Here is a 9,078-nt window from a genome sequence, read left to right on the forward strand (position 1 = left end):
ACCGCTGCCAGGCCCACCGCTGCCAGGCCCACCGCTGCCAGGCCCACGCATTCAGTTGTCACATTCACAGTAAAAAGAAATTAGCACTGACTACGAAATTGCATAGGTTGGACTAAATAAGTTTGAACACCACCACTAATTTATTATCAAAGAACAAAAGTAAGATCAAGTGATAGATAATAGGTAGGTAAGAGACAAGTTATATACCATTAACCTGTGGGAAATGAGATCTTTTCTACTCAAAATCTAAGATTATCCCATAAGTCTTCAGAAAATGAATTTGATGAAACAACGATGATGCCATCTAATGATGATTATTCTCATGGCTCTAGATTTAAGCAAAAGCCATTGATCAGTCCGATGAAAGTTCCTCTGAGCAGTCAGATGTTGTTTATTCAAATGTAACAAGGTTGTCAGGACTGCTTTACTACCAAGTCTCTAGGCCATTAGCATTCTATTGAAGTAATTCAGATGAACTTTATCTTTTTAGCAGTTTAGAAAGCATATTCTGCCAGAATTACCTTAACATTCAAGCAGAAAGCAGTTAAGTGAGCTGAAACTGCACTTGTTAAAATGTAAATCCTGACAGTTCAAATGTCAGATGTGCATAGTGACATGCTGATGACTTCTGACAAGCTCTCCCAGACAATCTTTGTTTTCATGGTAGAAATGTGCAATACTTGCTCAGATCCATAAATAACACAAGATAAAAAGGGGCCAAATGAGACAAGTTTCCAGTCCAAAGGCAGCTCTGAAATGAACAATGATTAAATAAACCAACCAAAAATGAGAATAGAGCCACTAGTGCACAAGGAATGTAAATATGAGAGTATTTTTAACTTCTTTCCATCCCCAAAATGTAGCAACACCTTAAATAAAGCAAATGGTTGCTCTGGAACAGAAACAGACAGATGTTTGCAAGCACTGTCTTAATATTTGTTGCAGTTCTTTTTTATTTCTATTTAACTGATGTACCAATATGTTTACCTTGACAAAGTTTTGCTTTAGTCTAATCTGCTCAGTAAGGCAGTAATTATTAGTTAATATCTTGTTTTGGGAGCTAGAATATAAAAGAACTACGTATATAAAGGCATAGATATTTCCATTTCTTATCCCACCTCATGATGCCTCAGCATTACACCCAATTGAAAACTCACCAAAAAAATTGAAAAATGCATTCTTAACTCCACTGACAAACATTTCACCTATGAGGTTAAAGTGAAGATCATGCAAACCTCACAGATTGTCACCAATTTAGATAAAATATTTTTGTTTCCATGCTTGGGAACCCAACAAAGCTACAGTTTCATTTGATGCAGTTAGATATGAAGCAGCTATACAAATATTTATTCTACTAATAATAGAAGTATTTAACAGGAAAGATTACACCTTTACAGCAATTGTAAAATAATGTTTAGTCCTGAGCAAATTTCTTACTCTTTGCATATGGCAGACAAAAATCAGATTTTGGTATACAGTTCAAGTAAAGGCAGCAAATTTAAATGCTACATTTTAAAGCATTCTGATCCTTGTGATGCAGAAGGGAAAAACCAGAGAAATCTCCTTCCAAGGTACTGTTTTCAAGATGCAAAATGTTCTCCAGGAAAGCCTCTTGTAAACCTGTTTCACATTTTTCAAGGTTGCTATACGGTTCCATCTCCCTGTAGAAACATCACTGCAATTGCATATTTGAGCTAATAAAATGCATGACACAGAGATATGTATCCATACACTGTTAATTGAATGAATGTAACAATTAGGCCACAATGCTATCCAATCACACACTGATTCTGTGTACTTAAATGCACTACAACACCTATTTAAATGTCATTATTCCCTTGCAAGCTACAGATTCCATACATTTTCAAGAGAATGCAAATTCTCTCCAAAAATGTTTAGTAGACACTTGTATGGCTGTAAAATCCCATCTTGCTTCCCTGACACCACTTTCCTCTCCTCCAAGAGCTCCGAGTGAGGAAAAAAATAAGACATACTAGGTCAAACCAAAGGCCTATCAAGCCCAATAGCCTGGAAAGTGCATAAGAACAGGTCTGCATGACATCCCTAAAGAATATTCTCCAATACTGTGTAAGCAGTACTTTTCCTGAGGCTTTTTAGCTCTGCCAGTAAGACATCCTGCTTTATGACAGCTTCTCATCATCCATTTCTATTTGCGTTACTAAGCAGAGCCAACTGATTCTATCCATATAGACTCCATATATCCTAAATGGATTCTTCATGTTATTTTAGTGGAAATACTGTCAACATAAACTGTCTCTATTCTCAGCTGTTTCTCCATTGATTCTTTTACTATGCCAGCAAAACTTTTTCACACATGTGACCAATGTGTGGTGAAAAAGATTAGGGAACAGACTGATCTTAAAATACTGTTACAAATGAATGCTCAAGTTTCTTAAGTAGGCATAGGTTATTCCAAAGGACTCCTTTACTGCTACCCACAGAAGGTAATGACTACCAGCAGGTTTTCAAAGGTGAGACATTTCACTAGATCAAATATGATGAGTGAGTCAGTAGCTCTGTCAACCCCGAGTCAATATCATGCATGGAATTACAGCTCAGGAATTGTTAAATTAAAAGGATTAGTAAAAATCCTGTGTTTGATAACCAAGGCAGAGGTATAAAATGCAACAGAATATACAAAAATAATAATAAACAGCAATATAGTTAAATATAACAAGGAAGTAATTAAGGTACCATGAACTTTGAGGCTGGGAATTCACTTTCACTATGTGCCTGACACAATGAGAATCCCGTCACAACTGGGGTTCTAACTGGTACCACACTACAAATGGAAATAGCACAGGAATGTTAGGCTATACTCCCCCCCATACCTTCTCAAAATCAGCATATCTTCAGAAAAGCAAAGGCACAGACTTTTTTTTTTTTTAAAGCAATTAGAAACATACCAGCAGGCAAAGAATTAGCTTCACAACATTTAGCAGCATTAGGTCTAACTGGTAGAATCAGTCTTTTCTTTTGTTCCAACCTCTCAGCTTTGCAGTTGAGAATTCATATGCAGAAGCCCTGAGAAGTGTATATTGCTATGGGGAATGCTCCACATGCCTTGGAAGAAAAGCAATTACGTAAATGTGCGCAAAACACCAGAGAAGGGGCAGAATTACTATGGTTATTGAAGCAAAATCTTTTCTAGTAAAACCAATAACGTTAAGACATTTTCAACTCACACAGGATTTTAAGACTTCAACAAATTAAATGCTCTAAAATTGAATCTCACGCAGTAACAATGATACCTTCAAATCTGTGAGCCAGGTTCTTTTAAAAATCTTTTAAGTCAGCTTGAATAAAAACTAACACTAAGCTTAAGAAAGAATTTGCGTCTAGAGTTTGTATCTGCATCTGGCTACAATAATTCTGACCTCAGACACAGATATGTTTCCTTTTCCTGCCTAGCAAATATACTTGTAGTTTGTGAAAGTGAAGTACTTAACCCATGATGCCACTGGAAGTGTCCATGGAAGGAGTCCCTCAGGTAGATCATAGATATTTCTGCATGTCAGCTGCAGCTAAGTGGAAAAAAAATAAAATATTATCAAAGCCTCAGCATTATAAGAACAGATTTATATACAACTCAGTGCTGGCACTACAAGAACTGAAAGTTTCACTTATGCATACAAGCTTAGAACAAATTCTCAATTTCAAAGACTAAAAAAAAGCCTGTATCTGAGTTTGAAGTTAACAGCTTAAGTGCATGTTTAAAATCATGTGGTCAGCCAGCTTGAGCAGGCTCATGCCTTGTAGTGAAGAGAGCAACCTCATAGTTGCTACTTTTGGTAAAACCCAAGGAGGAAAAACTGCCCTTATTCCTTTTCTTTGCTCCATCACTTGGACAAGTAGAAGTAGAGCATATGCTATGTGCTATTTAAAAAGAGAAAATGGCGAAGCTTTGAAAGATTAACTGCGAGATACTCTTCCCTCCTGCCTAGGGCTTCCCATCACTCATAGAAAGGGCACAATAGCTGTAGAAAAGTGAAGGAAAAATGAAGGTCACATAGTTCAAATCTTGCCTTTTCATTCCCTTCATTCACAGAAGGCCCTTCATGAAGGCAGTGTTACTGTACCATGACATTATCAGTACATACAAAAAGCTCCCTTGACAGCAAAAACGGAGAATGGCAGAAAACAGCCTTCAGAGAAATTGGATTTTAACGTCTGGTGTCAGAGTTATGCATCAGCTTATTTCCTTGCATACCTGGCGCCCTGGAAGAGTGCTGCTCAGCTGCCTCCGCCTGGGCTCATCCCCACCGGTCAGTGCCCTCCTCAGTCTCCCCAGAGTGAGGTGCTGGGAGAGGGAAAGGATCCTCACCGGGCAGATCCACAGTGAGGTGAAAGGTCTGTGAACGAAGTACAAGATCAAAGCACAAGTGAAGGCTCTGACAACAAGGGCAGGTTGTGGCTAAGCTGAAGATCAGCGCTGCCTCCTCACAGCTCGGTCTTTGCACGTGGATGACTTCCAAGAAAGGCTGTTAAGGGGCCATTAAGGCCTCCTGGAGTGCTCGGAATAATGACGGCTATCTCTCCAGCCACGCTCACAAGCACCGGCTGCTCCATAACGTGGAGGTGAGGGAAGATGGCTGCCCCACCTGACAGGATGGCTGCAGGTTTTGGCGCCAACAGCTCCAGAGTGTGAACTGGGGTGCCAGACAGCCAGCACACATCATAGCAAGCCCATTAACTAGCTGCTCTGTGCTCATCAACCGCACGCTGCCACAAGCAGGAAAGGAATTCGAACATCCTCATCCCTTGCAGGCCGTTTGGTTGTAGCTTGTGTCCTTCAGCCCCCCTCTCCCCTTTCAGGAGGCACAGACAATGAAAGCAGCCAGCAGCGGGGCGGCAGTGGCTGTTCCTCAGCCTGGAACAGCTGCGTGTGACTGTGGCTGTCCCCTCGGCAGTGCCAGGCCTGGGAGGGCTTCAGCGTCACAACAGTTGAGCTGCGGTTCCACTTATTGCTCAGGTATTAAGACTTTATAAGCTATTTCCTGTGATTTCTTGTGAGCAGTTCCCATGTAAGAGTCCCAGAGAGAAGGAAATACTGGTGATAAAAATATAAATGATCAAAAGTAGGCAATCAGACATCAAATCACAAATTAGTGGATCCATAACTAAAATAGGATTTTCCCAGTTGAATTCAGTTCATTTTCTCTTCACGGTAGAATTAGCAGCAGAGAAACCATTCCCAGTTGTTCAGAACTGTATGAACTTCAAAATGTAATCAGCAGAAGTCCCAACTCACAGTATTTTATAAATAACAGTTTAAATGTTTTATTTGGGATTTGGTATTGAAATGAGACAGGAATTTAAAAAAAAAAAAAAATGGGTTGATGAAATGTCTAAAGATAATATATTGGGAACATTTTACAAGCCATAGAAAAAAGAAGCAGCCATCTCCTCAAAAATGCCCTCATGCATTTGGTTTGTGATGCCGCTGTGCAGTAAGAGCAACAAATGATTTAATCTACTCTAACATTTCTCAAATTGAGGGAAAGAGGTTACTCAAATCGCAAGTCATTAGGATGGAGATATGCTGTTTTGTTGACCCATTTACAAAAATAAAAAGATTAATTTAGTTTTAGATTTTAAGACAACACAGGGACTTTACTATTGCATAGTCTGACTCACACAGGATCAGATTCTCAAAGTGTGACAGAAGCCCATTTAATTCACCCACCATTTGTGCCTCAGCTTTTCAACCTGTTGGTTCTGAATTCCCCACACAACGAAGGGAGTTCCTCCTCTGAGTCACCAGGTAGCCTGGCAGCCTTCCTGGTTTCATCCCACCCACAGATCCTCTCAGAATGAGCACTGCTTGAGCAAGATCCTTTACCAAACACAGATTGAGCTTCTCTGCCAAGACACCATGCTTTCGTGTGCATAGAACTTCACACAGGAAATGCTCTGCCACAGATCTGCATGCAGTTGTTCAGCAAGTTGTCCTTGTAAAGTCCTTCCAGACTGTGTAGACTTATGGACAGTAAGTACAGTTACACTTCTTATATTACAGAGGAAAGGAGTACTTATTAAACACCCCAGGTTAAAAATTTTTGGAGGTGACTGTAAATACCCCCAACACAAGAACTTCATGGCTCTGGCTGAGAATGCATCTTACTGAAAAGTAGCTTTATGCTTTCCGGTGCAGCATATTGGGTGGCCTCATTTCAGACCACATCACTTCATCCCCAGGAGCTGGTGGAATTAATGCCCTTGTAAGATTTGCAGAGACGACAGGAGTAAAGAGCTACAGGACTGTGACAGAGGCAGCTGAGTACATGTACAGTCTGCACTGCCATTACTCAGTAAAAAAAAAAAAAAAAAAAACAAAAAAAAACCTCTCAATCTCTGGAGTTCTCTTTTGAACTTTTGAACACCTTTGACAACAGCCACTGATGTCAGTGTTTTCTGCAAGATGAAAAGACACTCAAATGCTTGCTTGTTTCAAGCCTTTGGTCAAGAGATTCCTAATTGGTATTCCAGAAATAGCACTAGCTTTATTCTGTGTAGCAGTCTACATTAATCTGCCAAGTACCATTACATAAAAGCAATTAATTACATTATTTCTTCATTACTAGCTGTGAGCAAAAACAGTTTTCCCAACGTGCTGAAATGTATTTCTGAAGATCTTGGTAGCTATGAAGGGAAGATAAATGAGGACAAGCAGAGTACCTAGATTAACACCACATGATAAATCCAGGCTTCTTCATGGATGCCAAATTAAATATCCTCTTGTAGGCCTTGACCTAAATCTAACTACTCATGATTTCTCTTCTTCATTAAAAGGATTTTAAGGATCATGGGATCTGCCATGTGGATAGGCTATACACTTCCTTTAGCCATAAGTACTTTTCAGAAATTGTTCTTGCAGGCTATGGATAACTTCAGATGGCTTCAGAAGTTTCCACTAATTTTTCCAGAAGAATAATTTCATTCTCTATCTTCAGAGAAAAACATTGCTAAGAATGCTGTTATTTATCTTATTTTAAATACTTCAATCTATGACTGCTTGCAAACAGCTCCAAGCCTTACTGGTAGGACATGATTCCTAGTTTTAATCTTAGAAACATCTTTCCTTTGCTCTGTTCCTTTTTTTTTATATAAAAAAAAAAAAACTTTCTTTTGTTTGTTCCTACGTTTTACCATACTGATGAGTCTAGAAGTATGCAAGCTTGTGGTCACAGCACGTACTATGCTGAAATTGTACTGCCTTTCAAGCACCTGTAAATATCAGCCAACAGTATTGAATTACTTAGAAGTATTTAATCTCACCTGGTTTTGCAGACTTAGAATATTTTAAATTTTCTTAGAGCTCTCATCTCTCTACATCTTCCCTGTAATAACTAATCTCATTTTCCATAGGACAATTAAAAGACCCCTTTGTCTCCACTCTAGATTCGAAAGCAACCCTAAACTATACTGACCTATTTTACTACAGTGTCACATTATCAGGAATTATCTAAGACATCTGTCAAATTTCCATTATTCTCTCAAGGAATCTGACCTCTCTTAGAATAAAAAGATTGCAGGGGAAGCACTGAATTCCGAATTCAGAGATAACAAATTTTCTGGACAGTTTCAATCAGAGCCTTGGAAATTAATTTGTATCCATATTGATGCATCTAGGCTTAGAATCTGGCTAAAGATCTATTCTCATACTAAAGGTTTTGCCAGCTGATCACTAACATGGATGGTAAAATAAGACCCTGTGTACTAAATTCTTATGGCCTTAAACAGTTTCTGGCACAGGTTAGGCACTAGATACTTGGCAGGGTGAGGGAGAGGAGATGTTCTGATGTTTCTAGTGTGTTTGTTAAGCAAAAACTTGTTATTCAAATGCATTGTCAGTTTTGCTTCTCCAGAGGCAAAATTCCACATATATGATGATATCATGAAAGTAAACAGGTCCACACATGTACTTCTTGAGTGAGTTAATTATAAATTATAAAAAAGCCTGTATACTCACATCAGGACTGATTTTTGAATGTTTCTTGGGTTTAAATTAGGGTTCTCCATCTTTCTCCCTCATCTTCACTCAGCCACAATTACCTTTTCCTCCACTTTATGCTTTACCTCTCTCCCTTGTGTAGTCCACATATTTTGTATTTGACTTGTTGCCCATCTGGTTGTATTGTGCTCACAAACAGTTCTTTTCTCATCTTTGACATTGACAAACCTTACTACTTAAGTTATCCCTAAACATTGCAGGCCTGTAAACTTGAATGCCAGCAGTACAGCTCAATCACCTTCTTTCGTTCGCTGAGTTTCTTAGGGAACTTCTATTGCTCACAAGTTCTGTTTCAAAAGCTCTGCTTATTGTCCAAGGAAACTAGTCCAAAGATACTCTCATTGTTCTAGGATGCTTCTACACACATTGAAGCCACCACAATTAACCAATCCTCAATTACACAGTCACCACAAACACTGAGCAGCTCAGTGGTAAAACAGTTCTACAACTAGAGCTGGGACACACAGAAGTTTTGAACTGCAACTTACTGCAACTTACTGCTATGTTGTTTTCAATATCATTTGCTCAGTTCAACTAGAAAAACAAGATCATCATAAAGTGCATTTTTAATCTTCCCTACATAGATAACATTACATAATCAAAAATACATAGATAAAAGCTCTTAACACCAATACTCAGTATGATTGTGTTGAGGGACATGGTTTAGTGGGAGCTATTGGTGATAGGTGAACGGTTGGACTTTTGGATGATCTTTTAGGTCTTTTCCAACCTTGGTGATTCTGTGATTCTATATACACCTGGACTGCCCATCTTCCTTTCTGCTTTGAAAAATACTACCTGTTAGGCCTTTTAAAACAGGAACTAAACTGCTTATTCTTGTTATGTGCAATAGAACAGGAAAAAAAAAAAAAACTGTGTCTGCATAAACTTAAACAACCAGCCTATATCTCAAACTGCCACCCAGAGGTTCATTTTTAAAGCTTTCTACTGATTTTTGATAGAGATAATTGAAATGCATCTTTTCTGATTGAACTCAAACCACAGCAGAAAAAGCCCATTTTGTTACCTTTGTAATGAAGATT

The sequence above is a fragment of the Centrocercus urophasianus genome, unplaced genomic scaffold (assembly GCF_019232065.1).
Source record: "Centrocercus urophasianus isolate 14NV4802_14NV808 unplaced genomic scaffold, USGS_Curo_1.0 seq_2, whole genome shotgun sequence".
In the NCBI taxonomy this organism is placed as follows: Eukaryota; Metazoa; Chordata; class Aves; order Galliformes; family Phasianidae; genus Centrocercus; species Centrocercus urophasianus.